Raw genomic sequence first — 21,269 nt, 5'->3', positions numbered from 1 at the left:
TTGATAATTTGAAGCATTTGGAAGTCGAAGAAAAGATTAGCAAATTTCAACCAGGGCTTAGTAAGGCAGGCAGAACAAGCCCTGTCAGGTTAGCCTTGTTTTTCCTAGTAGATATGATCACTAACTAGCAGACCAAAAAAATGTGCAGCAGAGTACTAGATTTAAATCAAATGACAAAACTTCTCATGATCTTTGAGGGCAAGGTGGATTTATATAGGTTGAAACACTCTTATCCAAATATTATTATCAACACAGTGAGAGGCCTTTACTGATATCTTGCATTCAACAACAAATATTTACTAAGAACTTACTGTGTGCCATTCACTTGTTTTGCTCTGGTTATTCCTTCTTAACATACACCTGGGAGGGCCTACATAGCTGTACAATCCCAAATAATAACAAGAATGATGGGCCAAATCAAACAAGGGATAATTGTAAAGCCCCACACAATAAACAAGAGAAACAGTAGCAACTCTGATGCGGTAGAAAAAGCTATGGGTCTGGAGTCCAAGACCTAAGCCAGTCTCAGATCTTCCCTTTACTTGCTGTCTCTACTTGAGCAAGCCATAACTTCTCCATGCCACTTTACCCCTTCTAGAAAAGGGAATGCCAACATTTCTGAAATTACAGAAGTGTTAGAAAGAACACATAATTTAGATTATAAACAGTAAAAAGCCAATATAAAACTATGAGATTACTATTAGTTTAAAAAAATTAAAATGTATGAGTACAGAAAGGGTGGTGAGGAAGACAAGACTGGCCAGTAATACACTGCATCTCTGCAGCTGTAAAAAAAAAAAAAAAGGAAAAACACTTAGGTATGAAATGAATTGACTTTTCAAGATAGATTAAGTACAAAAAGCAAAGTATGCTGCCATCTTTGTGAAAAGGGGTAGAAAACATATGCAGTTATTTGCTGTTTGATGTATAAAAGACCTGGGAAAGAAAGAACCCAGATTATGGAGAGAGAGGGAAAACTGTTTTTATATGCAGATGACATGATCCTGCCTGTAGAAAATACGAAGGAATCCAGAGAGGTACTAGTTTAGTCAGAGTTTAGTCAAGTAGGCCCTCCCAGAGTTTAGTCAGATTGAGGAATAATAAGATCAATTAAGATAAATCAATTGTTTCTACATTCTAGCAATGCGCAATCTAAACTAAAATTAAGGAAACAATTCCATTCATTTCATCATCAAAAAGAATATTTAGGAATAATATTAACAGAAGTGCAAGGCTTGCACTTTGAAAACTATAAAACATTGATGGGAGAAACTAAATATCTAAATCAATAGTGCGATATTCCACGTATGTAATTTAAAAATAGGTAAAATATTGGAATAGACATTTCACCAAAGAGGTATGAGTGACCAATAAGCATATGAAAAGACGTTCAACATCATCAGTCATCAGGGAAATGCAAATTAAAATCACAATATCATTTATATCTACTAGGATACTTGTAATAAAAAAGATGTTCAGAAGGAAGCGGAGAAACTGGAATCTTCACATATTGCTGGTGGGAATGTAAAATGGTACAGCCACTTTGGAAAACACTGGCATTTTCTTAAAAATTAAACATTAGCAACATATTACCCAGCAATTCCACTTGTAGGTATATAGCCAAAATAAATGAAAATATATGTCCATACAAAAATGTTTACACAAATGTTCATAGCACATTATTCATATTATCCAAAAGACAGTCCAAATGTCAACTGGTAATTGGATAAACAAAATGTGGTATATCCATACAATGAAATACTAATCACCAATAAAAAGGAACTACTGGTACATACTACAACATGGATGAACCTGGAAAACATCACGCTAAGCTAAAGAAGCCTGATGCAAAAGACTATATATGATTGTATTTATATGAAATGTCCAGAAAAGGCAAAAGGCGAGTTATAGGTTGTCTGGGGCTGTAATGCAGATTGATTACAAACAAGTACAAGGGACCTTTTTGAAGTAATGGAAATATTTTAAAACTGGATTGTGGTAATGATTGCACAACTCTGTAAATTTACTAAAAATAATTATACACTTGAAATAGATGAATTTTATGGTAAGTTATACCTCAATAAAGCTGTTTAAAAATCTCTGTAAAGATATGCAAGAACAGGTAACATTGAGTGACTCTGGAAAAGAGCTGGGTGCCTGGGGAACAAGCATGGGAAGAACACTATCAAATACTCTCCTATACATTTTAAATTTTGTATAATGCGATTGTATTACCAGTTTAAATGAGAATAAACAATGAAAACTTACAAAGAGGGTGGCAATAAAGATCTAATGGCTCTGGTGAGTTCAACAGGAGTAAAACATAAGTTAGGACACAGAAATGTAATAGCCACAGAAAGGAAGGTGATAAATCTGCCCTGGCAACATGCTCTCACCATCTGAAGTACAGCATGCTCAGTTCAGAGACAAGTTTAAAAATAGGATATTGACAAACTTAATAGACCCAAAAAGGAGAGGGGAGTAGAAAGCATGACCTGAGAGGAATGGTTCAGAGTGAAGACTGGAAAGAAAAACACACTTCAGGGGAAAAGTAGGGACCCAAGAGATAGAAGATTAGACCATTTTCTGTGGCGTCAGAGAGCAGAACTGGGAACAGAGCCAGGAAATCAAATGCAGGTAGAGTTTGGATCTTTTTAAGTTATAACCTTTGATAATTGGAGCCTTAGACAAACAGAAGGAACTGCCCATGAGCAATGAATGAGTAGTGGAGCTGTTGGAGTGCCTCGTGGTACAGAAGTAGAAGTGTTGATGGTCCCTTCCAAGCCTGAGTCTGAGAACTTCGTGCACTTTCAAAGGACACACCCAGTCATGGTATGCACCAGTGGTGTGAAAGAACACTTTTACATCTGATTAAATGAACCTTGGTGTGTGAGTTTGTTTCTAGTTGACTCTGATTAATTCCTGCCTAGAAAAAAGTAAAAATTTAAAAATAGAAAAGTCAAAAATAAATTCCCTTTCAACAAAATATATTGTCAGCCCTTTCTGAGTAGTGAAAATAAACAGGACATACAAAAATAGGTGTTTTCAAGGATGTGGAGGAATAGGAACCCTCATACATTGCTGTGGGAATGCAAAATGATGACAATACTTTGGATAGCAGTTTGGTAGTTCCTCAAAAAGTTAAACAGAGTTACATGTGATACAGCATATATCCACTCCTAAGCATATGTACACTCACCCCAAAAAGAAAACATGACTAACAAAAACTTGTAGATGAATGTTCACAGCAGCTTTGTTAATAGCCCCAAAGTAAAAGAAATCTAAATGTCCATTAACTGATGGTTGAATAAATAAAATGTGACATTTTCATACAATGGAATAGTACTATTTGGTCATAAAAAAGAATGAATACATGCTACAATGTAGATAAACCTTGAAAATTATGTGAAAGAAGCCAGTCACAAAAGATCACATATTTGTTATGATTCCATTTACATGAAATGTGCAAAATAAAAAAAATCTAGAGACAGAAAGTAGATTAACAACCAGAGCCAGGGCTGGGGCAGGGGTGAGAGTTGGGAGGAATGAAGACTGTTAATGTGCACAGGGTCTTTTTGGGGTTGTTGAAAATGTTTTAAAGTTAGATCGGGCTGATGGTTGCACAACTCTGTGCATATACGAAAACACACTAAACCGTACACTTTAAATAGATAAATTTTATGGTATGTGAAAGATCTCAAGAAAGCTATAAAATATATTTATTAATGTACATAGGCTGAAATACATGTAGATTATGAAGCTTGATTTGGAGGAAAAAGCTTCTCATGCTCAACTGTCTCTATGGTCCTGCATTTCCTGTTACTGAATCCAGGCTACAAGAACAATGGCTGTTGATCGACAATGTCATTTTCACATAATGGACAGTCCTAACAAAAATGTGTGTACTGTATGTTGTAGGTATGATGAAGCACTAAATATACTCTATGGCTAGAGCCAAGTACAAACTGTCAGAATCATGCAATTACGCCATGTTGATTGCCACAGATTCAAAATAATCACAATGACAGGGCTGCATTGTGTCTGACAATTTGTGCTGAGAACCCAGCATGGGATAGAACATTTTTGATGAATACATTTACAGGTGCTGTCTGTAAACCTCACCAGTCCACTTCTCTTGTCCATGGGAGAGGCTCAGGCATCTCCTCTAAAGATCTGATCACCCCTCAGGGCCTGGATGTGGATCTGCCCACTTGGTTCTCTACAATGGGGCTTACACATAAGGATTTAAGTGACAAGTCCAACTGACATTATCAGCTACTATAGTTTAAGCTTTCTGTTGCAGAGACTCTCGGAAGGAGGCACAGCCTCTCTGGCTGTTTTAATTTCTATTATGAGAGCAAACTCACCTGCTGATGCCTTATTCCAAAGTGGGAAAAGAAAGTAACTGTCACCATCTCAGATGTTCCAGGCTTTTTGTAGTATTTTTTAAAATCTAGGTGAGACTCATTCCCATATTTATTGATCGGACACCATCAGACAGACCCAGGAAAAAAAAAAGCTTTTCAATTAAAAATTTACTTTTTAGGTGGAAATAGGGAGACATATTCAATATAGGAAAAAGGTCATGTTTTCTTACATGACCCTATGTGGCTATTCTCCATGTAGATTGTTATTGCTGACCTTCTGGCAGCCAGGTGCCTGCTGGGAGATGTTTCTTCCCCAAGAGGAATGGGTTTATGCTAATTCATTCATAACCACTCAAGTTTAGGATCAGAGATATACATTGATAAGACAGAGTCAAAATTAGAAATAATCTATGGCATCAAAAGACATTCTTTTCTTGTGAAGTTTTTAGTTATGTGCAGATCAAACTGGCAACTGTAGTTTCAACAATAAAATTTACTAACCAGTAAAGGGTGATGTAATCAAAGTGTCTTTCCAAAAAATAATATTTTAACAGATTTAAGTCCTCGAGACAAGATTAAAGCTTACAAAAGCAGGAACTCAGGTGATAATTATCTATTATTCACCTTTAGAAAATGAGAACTGGTCATTTATTTCTGCAAGTATGGTAGATAGTAACTATAAAAAATCCTCCCCAGAAAATTAAAAATGCATTGTGTCTGAATAATAGCACCTCAGAAAATTTCTTCTGTTAGATGAATGAGTAAAGATTACGGGGATGGAACGATTCTGGCTGATACCAAAATTCAAAGTATGGTCGTAAGACTGGATGGTTAAAATGAGAACTAACGTCAAGAAACTCTAACACAATAGTAGAGTTTCCAAGATAATGGCAGGGCTTGGGGTAGAAAGAAAAAAATAATGAACCAAGAGCCAAACTCCTTAATTAATATATGGGGAAAACCAGGTTAACAAATAATCATAAAAACCTTGTACAGGGTGGCAGACCTAAACGACATGGGTCTCAAACCAAAGGGTTTCCTATCAGGTTTGAAAATTATGGTCTGGAAGTAGCCCTCTGTTTTTTTCCTTCTCTGCATTCTCTCAAATCTCTTTCCTCTTGGCTTTAATATTTATGAGGATTACATGAAGACTCTGAAATCTTTATGTCACTTATAATATACTCATGAGGCCAAATATATCTGTTAGATATTTTCACTTGGATGTTCTGATCTAATTTCAAGTTTAATAAGTGAAACTCCTTTGTATTTTGGTCAGAATTAATTTCTTCTTCAGATCTCTCCATTTTGATACGGTTTTCACATATTATTTCAGTTACTTGGGGTAGAAATTTCAAGAGAACTATGGCTATTAATTACCAAGTCCAACTGGCTAGAGTCCAGCTTAACAAAAGATTAGCTTTTTCTAATAAATTTAGGAATATCACTTTCTTTTTTAAGACCCTCTATTGACAATAAGCGAAATATTTGAAAAAATCATACCTACACACATAGAATAAATTCCACATAGATTAAGGGTTTAAGTGCATTGCCCCCACCTACCCTAAAAAAAGTATTAAAACAGGAGAATATATATGTATATATTTTTATAATCTTGAGGTTGAGATCTTTCTTAGCATGGAACAAAAAAGAAGTTGAGTATATAACAGTACTACAGGCATATCTCATTTTATTATACTTTGCTTTATTGAACTTTGCAGGTAGTTTGTTTTTGTTTTTGTTTTTACAAATTGGAAGTTTGTGCCAACCCTGTGTCAAGCAAGACTATCAGTGCCGTTTTTCCAACAGCATTTGTTCATTTTGTGTGTGTCAGATTTTGGTTATTCTTGTAACATCTCATACTTTTTCATTATTATTTGTTATGGTGATCTGTGATCAGCAATCTCTAATGTTACTATTGTAATTATTTGGGGGTCCATGAACCTCATCCATATAAGACGGCAAACTTAATCAATATGCTTATTCTGACTACTCCACTGACCAGCAGTTTCCCCATCTCTTTCCTTCTCCTTGTGCCTCCCTATTCTCTGAGACACAATATTGAAATTAAGCCAATTAATAACCCTACAAAGGCCTCTTACTGTTCAAGTGAAAGAGGTACAGGTCTCTCTCTTTAAACCAAAAGCTAGAAACGATTAAACTTAGTGAGGAAGGCACGTCAAAAGCCGAGAGAGTCTGATAGCTAGGTTTCTTGTGCTAGTCAAGTTGTCGATGCAAAGGAAAAGTTCTTGAAGGAAATTAAAAGAGCGACTTCAGTGAACATGTGAATGATAAGAAAGTGAAAAAGCCTTACTGCTGATATGGAGAAAGTTTTAGTGGTCTGGATAGAAGATCAAACCAGTCACAACTTTCTTTTAATCCAAAACCTAATCCAGAGCAAGGCCTTAATTCTATTTAATTCTATGAAGGCAGAGAAAGGTAAGAAAGTTGCAGGAGAAAAGTCTGAAACTAGCAGAGGTTGCTGGTTCATGAGGTTTAATAAAAGAAGCCAGCATTTCTGTAACATAAAAGCACAAGGTGAAGGGGCAAGTGCTGCTGTAGAAACTGCAGCCAAGTTATCCTGAAGATTTAGCTATAATTAAGGAAGGTGGCCACGCTAAACAACAGATTTTCAATAGAGACAAAAGCACATTATAATAGAAGATATCCTCAGGCCTTCCACAGCTAAAGAGAAGTCGATTTCTGGCTTCAAAGCTTCAAAGGACAGGCTGACTCTCTTGTTATGGGCTAAAGTAGCTGGTGACTTTAGGTTGAAGCCAGTGCTCATTTACCACTCTGAAAATCCTAGGGCTCTTAAAAATTATGCTAAATCTACTCTGTTTATACTCTATAAATGGAAAAACAAAGCCTGGATGACAGCACATCTATGTACAACGTGGTTTACTAAATATTTTTTAAGCCCACTGTTGAGACGTACTGCTCAGAAAAAGGTTCCTTTTAAAAAAATACTGCTCATTGATAATGCACCTGGTCATCAAAGAGCTCTTAATGGAGATATACAATGAGGTTAATGTTGTTTTCATGCCTGTTAACACAACATCCATTCTGCAGCTCATGAGTCAGAATACTTTTGACTTTATTTAAGAAATACATTATATAAGGCTATAGCTGCCATAAACAGTGATTTCTCTGATGAATCTGGGCAAAGTAAACTGAAAACCTTCTTGAAAAGGACTCATCATTCTAGATGCCATTAAGAACATTTGTGATTCAAGGGAAGGTCAAAATATCAACATGAACAGGATTTTGGAAGAAGATTCCAACATTCATGAATGACTTAGGGGTTCAAGACTTCTGTGGAGGAAGTAACTGCAGATATGGTGGAAATAGGAAGAGAACTAGAATTAGAAGTGAAGCCTGAAGATATGACTGAATTGCTGCAATCTCATGAAAAAACTTTAATGGATGAAGAGTTACTTCTTATGGATGAGCAAAGAAAGTGGTTTCTTGAGATGGAATCTACTCCTGGTGAGAGGATTGACTCCAATTCTGAAAGAAGTTCTACTATGGGTAAAGTACTATCAAACAGCATCCCATGCTACAGAGAAATAGTTCAATCAGTGTGGTGAACTTCATTGTTGTCTTATTTTAAGAAATTAAGCAACCCCAATCTTCAGCAACCACCACCCTGATCAGTCAGCAGCCATCAACAAGGCAAGCCCTCCACCAGCAAAAAAATTATAAATAGCTGAAGGCTCAGATAATGGTTAGCATTTTTTAGAAATAAAAGATAAAGGTCTGTACATTGCCTTTTTAGACATAATGAGATTACACTTAGTAGATAGACTACAGTATAAACATAATCTTTATACGCACTAGGAAACCAAAAAATTCAATACTTGCTTTATTGTGATATTTGCTTTATTGTATTTGTCTGAAACCAAATCTGCAGCATCTCTGAGGTATGCCTGTATTATATTAATACAATATAATTAATGCTTAAAATTGGAAATCTTCAGAGAAAAGTGGACAAAGGGTAAAAAAGGTTTCTCAAAATAAGGAATGTAAATGGCAATCCCTGAAAACTAACATTAAAAAAAAAATGCAATTTAAAGCAGAGTTTTTTTACACATCAAATCGGCAAGTATTAAAAAGACTGATATTACCCACAGTTGGCAAGGGAATGAAGAAACACACATTCTCTTACTTTTTGGTGTGAACATATATTTGTAAAAAATTTCTAGAGGGCATATAGTTAGGGGTGAGGGAGCTGTAGATTATTGAGTCTTTCAATTTCTATTGTTAGTGATCTATTTGGGCTTTAAAACTTCTTGATCAATTTTCTTAATCATCTAATTTAAGATTTTAAAATATATCAGCCTAAAGTTGCACAGAGTAAACTTTTTAAAGAAAATCACCTCTTTGTGGTTAAACCTTCCACATCACTAATGTCGATATTCTTTTTACCATGGTCAGAATAACCAGAGATTTGGCCTATTGTTTGCTTTAAAAGAATCAGATCTTAATTATATTGATCAATTTTGGGGACTTATTATTTTATACATTTCCCATTATATTAATTACCTCTAGCTTTCTTTGCTTATTTTGTTAGCCTTTTCCTAGACTGAATGCTTATTTCAATTATTTCCTATTGACCTTCTTCAACGATAATATCATTTAAGGTTATAAATTTTCCTCTAAATATAGATTTAGTCATATCTCATAAGTTTTGGATATGTACTTTTACTGGCTTTAATGAAAAAAAGTCTATAGTTTCAACTTTTAGTCTTTTTAACCCAAAAGTTTAGAATGCTTTCAAATTTTTATCTTAATAAAAAAAAAGTTATAGTTGTTAAATTCCAACTTTAGTGCATTGTGGTTAGAGAATAAGAGCTTAGTTATAAAGCTGCTTTTAAGATTTATCAACATTTTGTCTAAATGCACAATTAATTTTTGTAAATATTCTGTGGGCCTTTGGAACAACTGTGGGTACTGTTTTGAGAATGAAGTTTTTTTATATAGCTACTTTAAATCAAACTTGTTAACATTGCTATTAAAATCTTCCATATCTTTTATCTGCTATACATCAAAATCTGAGAAAAGCAGTTAAAGTATCTCACTCTTGCACTGCTGTCACATTTTATATTATGATTATATCTGGATGAATGAACAAATAAATGTATTCTGGTTAAAAGCATGGCAGTAATTTTGGAAGTCTCTAAAAGATTCTGCTTTCTTGGAAATTACAGAGTGGAGGTAGGACAGATTCTCAAGACAAGTAATATTTAATTAAAAAAAAAACCCGCAAAAAACAAAACTCTACCTTCCCATGGTATAAAAACTTGTATTTCAAATTTTCCAGAAAAAAACTAGATATTATTGTCAGAGAAATAGAAATACAGGGATTTGCATGCATTGTAGGTAAGAATGTAACTGAAAAGCAATTTGGTACTAATGTAGAAAATTAAATACACATGTAGTTATGACCTGAGAATTCCACTTCTGGATATATTTGCAAAAGACAGTCTCACACAGGTCCAACAGGGGATATGGACAAGGATGTGCACTGTGTTTTGCGGTGCTGGGAGGTGACAGCGACTAGGGTGTCCATCACAGGGAAAGGGCATAGGTAAACTCGTAGATACACTCAACGAACTATGCAATGACTAGAAACCTGGATTAGATGTACTTATAGAAATGGAGATGGATCTTGAAGACATAATGTTTAGTGAAAATAAGAAAAATGATATACTTTTTATATAAGTTGAAAATACACCCATGCAAGCACACACAAATGCACATTTTGTAAAAACTCTTAAAAGCCAAAAGATATTTAAATAACAAGTCTATTGCCTGTAGGGGAACAAGGATGAGTCTGGGATATGCGGATAAAATTAAAGAGAGACCACGAACCTAGGAGCATATTTAACTCAACCCTTGGCACCTGGAGTTAAAAAGAAAATTTTTCTTTATCTTGGCATAGAAACTGTGTATGATACTTCTCTAATCCTATTCTTTCATTCTGTTTCTAGAAGTTATTATGAGGTTCAAATAGATATTTTAGGCAGAACTTAGAATGCAATGAAAAGCTTGAGAATTCTCCTTTCTAGTTCATAACATTTTGTGTTTGTCTGATCAGTCTAGCTTTACCTCAATTTTTAATTAATGTCAAACAAAAACAACTTATAGTTTCTTATTAGAAAATATATGCTTCTTGTAAAAAAAAATAAAACACAGAAAACTATAAAGATTTATAATCCCATAATTTTAAAGAAAACCTGTTAATATTTCGTTTTGTTTCAGTCATATATATATGTGTATATACTTGGGATGTTAACATAAAAATAGCTTTATATATTGCTTTTTATCTCTTAATATATCATGAAATTTATCTTTTGGGTTCTAAGACACTGCTTTTGACTGTTGTTTCTCTCCACATGACCATGATTATAAAGACTAATATGAAATCAGCCTGTTTTGTAAAAATGTAAGGAACATTGGTAAAAATTTCATTTGACATTACTGAAGGTCTCATTTTATTCTCTCATGGAGGTCACTTTGGTTGTTTGTATTGTTCATTTGCCTAACTGCTGGAAATACAGGTAATGAGAAGTAATGAGAGGACAAAAACATTGAAATAATTAAATCTCCAGCTTTTTTCCTATAAACTGAAAAACTTGACTTTTCTTTTTTAATGAGAGTAGTAAACTATTCCCCTTCTTTAACACAAATACAAAACCAGACACTGAGAAAAAGAGATGGGGGAGGGAGATAGAATAAGAGAGAAAACAAAGTGGGGGCAGCAGGGTGGGTATGGGGGAGAGAGAGAGAGGGAGAACGAACATGAAAGGGAAGAGAGGAGGAGCAACCAGAAAAACAAAAGAGACACCGCATAAGTAGTAGGTGTATGAATCATAACATACTAACCTGGAAGCTTATTTATGACTTCTTTTCACAAGGAATATGTGTCCAATTAGAACATTTATCTTTCTCCTGGGCCACTTATTACCTCAGTCCCTTTTCTGAGGCAACAGTGGAGTATTTTAAATTTGATTGACTTGCTTTTTACCCTTCAGTATATATGATCTTGTGTTTAGAAAGAGCTTTGTGATGGCTCCTTTACAGCATAAGTAGTAGGTGTATGAATCATAACATACTAACCTGGAAGCTTATTTATGAAAATGTTAACCATGACTATTTCAGGATGGTGAAAGTTATGGGTGATTCCAAGGTCTTTATATTTTCTATATTCTCTGAACTCTTTATATTTAGTTATTTTACCTTTATAAAGAGATATATTTTTTGACAAAATATTTGGTAATAAAGAAAAATAAATAAAGTGGTAGAAGCTATCCTGACAGGTAAATCCTCCACAGTCTATGATGAAGATGTAAGCATGGTTCTACCTGAGAGGAAGAAGCCTATAGAAAAGAAAGAAATGAAATATAAAAGACAGAGAAACATAAAGAAAATAAATGAATAGGTTTTGGAAAATATAGCAAAAACACAGCTTTAATGAACCTCTTATGCCGTAATCGAAAGACACAAACAAAAAGCAACAAAAAGTGAAAAAAAAATATTCAGAACTTCGGAAAAAGGTCTCAACTCATACCACAAAATCCCAGATACTGTCTAGAGAAACAACTGGGACCACATTCAAGGAGCCATCACAAAGCTCTTTCTAAATACAAGATCATACATACTGAAGGGTAAAAAGCAAGTCAATCAAATTTAAAATACTCCACTGTTACCTCAGAAAAGGGACTGAGGTAATAAGTGGCCCAGGAGAAAGATAAATGTTCTAATTGGACACATATTCCTTGTGAAAAAAATAGCACCTTCTGCCCTGGCCAGAAATGATTTACCATATACTCCCCTTTGGCCAGGAAGAAGTCAGAAAAAAATCTAGGTAATAATCTCTTGTCTAAATATATTAATTGCATTACTAAGACCTGCTAGAAAAGAACAAGCCTCAGCTGTATCATTGCTCACAGGGCAATGCCATCAAAGCTGGTACCAGCTGACCCTTAAGTAGTATAATAACAAGACCCCAATGGCATGTTACTACAATTAGTAAGGTAGGGCCATCAACTTATGAATTTTAAAACAATGGCAGAGAAAACTGTCACCTATTGTAACTGTCCAGAGTCCTAAAATAACCTCTTACCTGCCTGTCTTTCCCAACTCTGAGGCAAAAAGAAATAGAAACCATATATGATTAGCCTTCAAGTTCAGGTCCTGGGAAGGAGATTCAAGCAGTATCTTGTAAACAGGTAATAAGACAGTCATAGAGAATTCCTCTACATTACTTGTGGGCAAATAAATAGTTTCCAGAGAACTGTTCAGAGACAAAGACAGTAACCTGAAAACAAAAGAGAAGAATTTAGGTAGATATTTTATAGCATTAAAGTGGAAGGAAGGAAATAAAAGAGGGAAAAAGAAAGAATTTATTTTTCAAGGTTTATCCATTTTAATCAATAAATAATTGTATTCTCTCTAGAGAAAATTAAAAACAACATGGACCTAATGAAATAGATCTAAGACAAGCTGAGACAATAGAGGGAGATTAAGAGGCAGTTGACAAAATTAACACAATTCATCAAAAAATTAATAAATACCTATATTATGTGTTGGAGACCAAGGACAGGCACTAAAGAAGAAAACTAAGGACAAAAAGAACAGCATTAAACCATTGCAGAACTAATTTATGCAACAGAAAATAAAATTTTAATTAAAAAATAAAGAAAACAGCCAGTGAAGTAGATTACATATTAAAAAAAGTCTCCTGAAATGCAAGAAAAAGATACAGAAAAGAAAAATAATTAGAATGTTAGGAGAGGAAGATATACAACAGACATCTAATTCTTGGATAAGTGGTGCTGTCCCCATTCCCCAACCCTAAGATAGAAAAGAGTTTGAGAGGAAGGGAAAAAAATATTCAAGGATACAGTTAAAAGAAACTTTTTGCTTAAATGAAAGTAAATCTAAATATACGAGGGAAACAGAGTAACTTGGCACCAAAAAAAATACCCAAAATACAAGAAACAGAGTTATTTGGTACCAGAAAAAAATTAATACCCAAAACTGACAGAAATGAAGGGGAAAATAGACAATTCAACAGCAAAGATTGGAGACTGGCAATGCAACATTTTCAAAATGGACAGATCAACTAGACAGAACAATAAGAAAATAGAAAGCTAGACCAACACTATAAATCAACTAAACTGAACAGACAGACATATACAGAAACTTCAAGCAACTAAAGCAGGATACATTCTTCTCAAGGGCACATGGAATGCATTCCAGGAGAAACCACATGCTAGGCCATAAAATAATTATTTTATTTAATCACACAAAGGATATTCTCTGCCCACAATGGAATGAAGATGGAAATTGATAACATACAGAAATTTGGGAAATTCAAAAATATGTGGAAATTAACGCACTCCTAAAATCCAATGGTCAAAGAAGAAATCACGAGGGAAATTAGAAAATATCTTGAGATCAATGAAAAGGAAGGCAAAACATACCAAAACTAATAGGATGCAGTGAAGGTAGAACTTAGAAGGAAATTTATGTGTAAATGTCTGTATTAAAAGAATCTATAATCTCACTTTCTACCTTACAAAATTAGAAAAAAAAAGAGCAAAGAAAACCCAAAGAAAGCAGAAGGAAATTAGAAAAATCAAGAATGAAAATAAATGAAAGAGAATTTAAAAAAGGAAAATCAAAGAAACCAAAAGTTGGTTCTCTGAAAAGAGCAACAAACGTTGACAAATCTTTATCTAGACCCATACCAAGAAAAAAAAGAGATAAAACTCAAATCACTGAAATTAAGAATAGATGAGGGGACCTTACTACCCAAACATGCAGAAATTAAAAACATTTTAAGGGAATACTACAAACAATCAAATGTCAATAAATCAGATAATCTAGACAAAGTAGACAGATTTCTAGAAAAACAAGCAGAAATAGAATATCTGTCTAAACCTGTAACAAGGAAAGAGACAAAGTTAGTAACTAGAAAATTTCCAAAAAAAAGAAAAGCCCAGGACCAGGCTTCACTAGTGAATTCTAAAATCATTTAAAGAAGAATGAACACCAATCATCCACAAACTCTTAAGGAAAACAAAAACAATAAAAAGGATCATTTCCCAATTCATTCTATGAGGCCAGTATTACTGATAACACAGGCAAAGACACAGGAAAACTAGAGATCAATACCCCTTACGAATATGGATGCAAAATCCTCAAACAAAATACTAGCAAACTGAATTCAGTAGCACAGAAAAAAAAATAATGCATCAAAACCAAGGAGAATTTATCCCAGGAAGGCAAGATTGGTTCAACATATGAATATCAATCAATGTAATACACTATATTCATTAATAAAGAAAACATGATCACCTCGATCACAGAAAAAGCATATGGCAAAATTCACCCCTTCCATGATAAAAACACTCAACAAAATAGAAGGGAACTTCCTTAACCTGATAACGTGCATCTATGAAAAACTCACAGCTAACATCATGCTTAACAACTGAAAAGCTTTCTTCCTAAAATTAGGAACAAGAAAAGGATATCCATTCTTGCCACTTCTATAAAACAAGGTACTGTTAAAAAATTATCATAGTACTAAAGAGCTAAAATTAGAAAACTCTTAGAAGAAAAACGTAAATATTTTGTGACCTTTGTGTAGGCAATAGTTTTAGATATAACATGAAAAGCACAATTGACAAAAGAAAAAAGGGATAAATGGGACTTTGGCAAAATTGAAAACTTTGTACCACAAATGATATCATCAAGAAAGTGAAAAGCAACCCACAGAATTGGAAGAACACATTCACAATCATATATCTAATAAGAGACTTGTATTCAGAATATATAAACACAACTCAGTGATAAAACAAATAACTCAATTTTTAAATGGGCAAAGGATCTAAATAAACATTTCTCTAATAAAAGATATACGAACAGGCATATGAAAAAATGCTCAACATCATTAGTCATTAGGGAAATGCAAATTAAAACCACAATGAGATACCACTTCACATCTATCTGGATGGCTGTAATCAAAAGACGGACAATGACAGTGTTGACAAAGATGTAGAGAAACTGGAATATACATCTATCCATAGAGACAGAGTGTAGATTAATGGTTATGGGGGTGGAGAGGGAAGAGGTGGGGGAGGCTGGACTGTTAATGGGCACAGGATTTCTTTTTGGTGGGACAAAAATGTTTTGGAATTAGTGGTGATGGTTGTGGTAAAGGATACAAGGAGCCTGCCTATGTTTTACCCTCTCTGAATGTATTAAAAACCACTGAAAAGTATACTTAAAGGAAGAGTGAACTATATGGCATGTGAATTTTATTTCAATAATAAAAAAATTAATAGAGATTGACCAACACTGAGACATACCCTGGGAAGAAACTAAACTTAAATTTTAAAGACAGACAAGAATTCAAGAATGAAAAACCAGGCTCCCATAAGGAAAGAATATCAGGGTTGCCTCTGACACAGGAACACTAAATACTGGTGCCCAGAAAAAGGGAGCAAAATTGACAGTTTTGGATTAAGGATTGTTATTCAAAAGTTTTATAATTTATACCCAACCAAGTTGTTGTTCTTATATATAGGTAATAGGAAAATAGTCTCAAAAATTTAAGAACTGAAGAGATGCTCACCCCTTAACAACTGTTTTAAAATCTAGCCAAACGACAGAATTATTTAAATGAATAAACTCATTAAGTTATATAAAAAGACTCATGGTAAATACTGATACTATATTTAAAAACATTAAGTAAATAAAATGGGGATTTTTGCTTATAATATATAAGTAAAATGTTATAATTCTTGAAAATAAAGCTGGTCAATGCAGTAGTAATACTACTGTAACGAAATGAGATGAAATTCACAAATAATGAATTATCACAAAAATTCACATATAATGAATATCGGTAGGTTGGGGGAAAATGTGTGTGTATGGGAGTAGGTGGGGAGAAGCACAACCGGTTTCTTAATTTTTCATAAGACAGAGTCAATAGATACTGTTTCATATCTGAGGGTGACAGAGAAGAGTGGTTTATGTACTTCAGTTAATTAAAATTAAACTGATATTAAGTTATCAGAAAAAAACTCAAAGAAAATCATAAAGCAATGAACAAAAATGATTAAAAACAGTAAGAAATCATTAAAAATAATAAGAAACCCTGAAGAACCAAAATGATTTTGAAAAGAAGGACCAAGTTGGAAGACTCATGATTCCTGATTTTAAAACTTATTATAGTGATACAATAATATAACTGTGGTTCTGACATAAAGACATACAAACAGATCAATGGACTAGAATGGAGAACTCAGAAATAAACATTGTACATGTGGTCAGATGACATATGGTCAAAGGATTTTTGACCCTTAAAAGGTGCACGATCACTCAATAAAGAAAGGGCAGTCTCTTCAACAAATGGTGCTGAGAACACTGGATATCCACATGCAAAAGAATAAAGCTGGAGCCTTACTCACACTATATAAAAAAATTAACTAGAAATGGATTAAAGACCTAAAACCATAAAACTCTTAGAAGAACACATAAGGGAAAGCTTCATGGCACTGAAGTTGGTAATGATTTCTTGGATATGACAACAAAGCTCAAGCAACAAAAGCAAAAAGACAATTGAGACTACACCAATATTAAAAATATCTGTGCATCAAAGGACACAATCAACACAACATAGTGAAAATGCAACCCACTGACTGGGGGAAAAAATTTACAAATCATATGTCTGATAATATCCAGAATATATAAAGAACTCCTATAAATCAATGACCAAAAAAATAGCTAGATTTGAGAATGGGCAAGTAACTTGAATAGACAATTCTCCAAAAATGACATATAAATAACCAATAAGCATATAAAAAATGTTCGACATTATTAATTATCAGAGAAATGCAAATAAAAAAAATCACAAAGAGCTATATCTCACACCTATTAGGATGGCTACTACAAACAACAACAACAGAAAATAACAAGTGTTGGCAAGGATGTGGAGAAATTAGAACCCTTGTGTACTGTTGGTGGACTGTAAAATGCTGCAGTCGGTGTGGAAAAGTATGGCAGTTCTTCAAAAAATTCAAAACAGAATTACTATATGATCTAGACATTTCACTTCTGGATATATGTCCAAAAGAACTGAAAGCAAGGTCTCGTAAAGATATTTGCACAGCCACGTTCGTAGCAGCACTATATCCAATAGTCAAGAGGTAAAAGCAACCCAAACGTCCATTGACAGATGAATGAATAAACAAAATGTGATACATATATACAATGGAATGTTATTCAGTCTTAAAAAGGAAGAAAATCCTGTCTCACGGTACAACATGGATGAACCCTGAGGACATTCCAACTGTGCCAAGACCATTCGATAGGGGAAAAGACAGTCTTTTTTCGACAAATGGTGTTAGGACAACTAGATGTCACATGCAAAGGAATAAAGTTAAAGCCTTACCTTAGACCGTATATAAAAATTACCTCAATTGAATTAAAGAGCTAAAGATAAGATCTAAAACCATTTAACTTAAAAAGAAAAAAACTGATAAAAACCTTAATGACATTGGATTTGGCAATAATTTCCTGGATAAGGCACTAAAAGCAGAGATAAAAAAAGCAAAAAGACAAATCGGATAATATCTAAATTAAAACATCTGTGCATCCAAGGACACAATCAGCAAAGAAGGCAACCCTCAAAATGGGAATATTTGCAAACTATGTATCTGATGTTAATATCCAGAACATTAAAAAACTCTTACAATTCAACAACAAAAACACCAAACAATTCAATTAAAAAACAGGCAAAATAGGTATTTCTCCAAAGATGATACACAAATAATAAGCACATAAAGATGCTGAACACAATGAGATACCATTTCATAACCCATTTGGATGGCTACCATTAAAAAAAACCCAAAAAACTAGTGTTGGCAAGGATGTGGAGAAATTGGAACCCTTGTGAACTATTGGTGAGACTGTAAAATGGTGTAAATGCTGTGGAAAACAGTATGTTAGTTTCCAAATAATTAAAAATAGAATTACCATATGATCCAGCTATTCCACTTCTGGTTATGTAACTCCCAAAGTTAAAAGCAGGGTCTTAAACAGATATTTGCATACCCATGTTCATAGCAGCAACATTCATATTACTCAAAAGACAGAAGCAACCCAAGTATCTAATGATGGATAACTGAATAAGCAAAATGTGGTATACATACAATGGAATACTATTCAGCATTAAAAAGGAAGAAAACTCTGTTACATGCTACAATATAGATGAATCTTGAGGACACTAAGTGAAATAAGTCTATTACTAAAGGACAAGTGCTGTATAATTCCACTTACATGAAGTACCTAGAGTAGTCAAATTCATATAGACACAAAATAGAATGGTGGTTGCCGGGGATTGAGAATAAGGTGAAATAAGGAGCTGTTTGTTTGAGAATAGAGTTTCAGTTTTGCAAGATGAAAAGAGCTCTAGAGATGGATAATGGTGATAGTATGTACTTAATGCTATTAAACTGCATACTTAAAAATAGTTGATAAATTTTGTTGTGTATTTTACCATAATTAAAAATAACTTAAAAAAGAAAGAAAATCAAATACTTAGAAATAAATTTTAACCAAGAAGGTACAACACTTGTATGCTCAAAACGACAAGACATTGCTGAAAGAAATGAAAGACAAATAAATTGAAAGAGATCCTGTATTTATGGATTGGAAGACGTAATAGTCTTAAGATGGCAATAAACCTCAAAGTGATGTACATATTTAATGCAATTAATATCAAAATCCCAACCTTTTCAGCAGAAATGGAATAGCTAATCCTAATATTCACATGGCAAAATGAGGAATCTAAATAGCCAAAACAGTGTTGAAAAAGAACGAAGTTGGAGGAATGACCTTCTCAATGTTAAAACTGACTATGCAAAGCTACAGTAATCAAAGTAGTGCAGTAATCGTGTACAGATATGAATGTAGATCAAAGGCATAGAATTGAGGGCCCAGAAATAAACGGTCATATCTATGGTCAATCGATTTTTGACAATGATGCCAATACCACTCAAGGGTGAAAGAACAGTCTCTTCAATAACTGGTGCTAGAACAACTAGATAGCCATGTGGAAAAGAATGATGTTTGACCCTTACCTCATACCATATACAAAAATTAATTCAATATATATTAAAGATGCAAATAAAAGTATAAAGATGCAAATAAAGGTATAAAATTCTTAAAATAAAATATAAAAACGAATTTTCATGATTTTGGATTTGTCAGTGGTTTCTTAGATATGACACCAAAAGCACAGTAACAAAATAAAAAAAATAGGTTCACTGGTACTTCATCAAAAGTATATTGTTGTGCATCAAAGAACAGTAATATTGAGTGAAAAGATGACCCAGAGAGTGGAAGGAAATATCTGCAAATTATACAGCTGATAATGGTCTACAATCCAGAATATATAAAGAACTCTTACAACTCAAAAACAAAAAGACAATTAAAAAGTAGACAAAGACAACAAAAACAGCAAATCAAGATTAAAAAATAGGCAAAGACTCGAATAGACATTTTTCCCAAGAAGACATACAAATGACCAATAAGCACATGAAAAGATGCTTAATTAATATCATTAGTCATTAGGGAAAGGGAAAGGCAAATCAAAACCACAATGAAAATGACAATGAGTATGAGATGCCACCTTACTTATACCCACTAGGATGGCCAAAAAAAGGAAATAAAAAGTGTTGGTGAATGTGCAGACACTGGAACCCTCAGATATTCCTGGCGGAATGTAAAATGGTGTAGCCACTGTGGAAAACAGTTTGGCATTTCCTCGATAAGCTAAAAGAATTACCATACAAACTTACTGTTTCCACTTATAGGTATACACCTAAAAGAACTGTTTACGAGTTTTCAAATAAAAACTCTTAAACAAATGTTCATATCAGCTCTATTCACAACAGTTAAAAGGTAGAAACAACCCAAATGTCCATGAATGGATGAAATGGAAACTTAAATGTAGTATATACGTGCAATGGAATATTATTCATCATAAAAAGCAATGAAGTACTGTCTACGGCCATGCCACCCTGAACAAGCTCGATCCCATCTGATCTTGGAAGCTAAGCAGGGTCGGGTCTTGTTACCACTTGGATGGGAGACCACCTAGGAAGACCAGGTGCTGTAGGCGTAAAAAATAAAAATAAAAAAATAAGGGAGTGTAAGCCGACAAGGTCCTTGCAATCTGTGAGGTCAACCAAGGGTTGCTTCCACCAAAAAAAAAAAGAAAAAAAAAGCATGAAGTATTGATACATGCTAGGACATGGATGAACTCTAAAAACATTAAAGTAAAAGGTCACATATTGTGAGATTTCATTTATATGAAATAACCAGAACAGGCAAGTTCACAGAAACAGAAGGTTAGGTAAGTGGTTGTCAGGGGCTCGTGGGAAGAGAGAATAGAGAGTGCTTAATGGGTATGAGGTTTCATTACGGTGCTGAAAAAGTTCTCAAACTAGATAGTGGTGATAGTTGTAAAACACTGTTGAATGTACTCAGCACCACTAAACTATACATTTTAAAATGGTTAAAATTATACTTCATGTTATGTGTATGTATTTTACTACGCACATAAAAACCCTCCACCTGGATCCTTTTACTCTATTTTTTCTATGGAACAAATAGCCTTAGTCTGTGTCACTCCCAATTCTTTTTTACTTAAAAGTCATTTGTATTATTTATATATCACTGCCATTTAATACCAAAATCTCAATTATGAGAAATAATATTTATGGTAAACTGTCCAAATGTCTTGTGCCTTCTTTCCTCTAGAGATCTCCAAATTATTTGATCATGAGGTCCTACTGATAAAAAATATTTTTGAACATAAATTAT

The 21,269-nt window shown here is 33.8% G+C and overlaps 1 protein-coding gene and 1 pseudogene across 1 annotated transcript in view; one reads left to right on the top strand and one right to left on the bottom strand.

Annotated features, from left to right (window-relative positions):
- ALMS1 (ALMS1 centrosome and basal body associated protein) overlaps positions 1 to 21,269 on the bottom strand; it is a 172,428-nt gene that overhangs the window by 13,342 nt on the left and 137,817 nt on the right. The window lies entirely within an intron of this gene.
- Positions 20,447 to 20,565, top strand: LOC120594661 (uncharacterized; annotated as a pseudogene).

The sequence above is a fragment of the Pteropus medius genome, unplaced genomic scaffold (assembly GCF_902729225.1).
Source record: "Pteropus medius unplaced genomic scaffold, Ma_sr-lr_union100, whole genome shotgun sequence".
NCBI lineage: Eukaryota > Metazoa > Chordata > Mammalia > Chiroptera > Pteropodidae > Pteropus > Pteropus medius.
The sequence above is the reverse complement of the archived record's forward strand: the minus strand, read 5'-3'. Positions and strand labels throughout refer to the sequence as shown.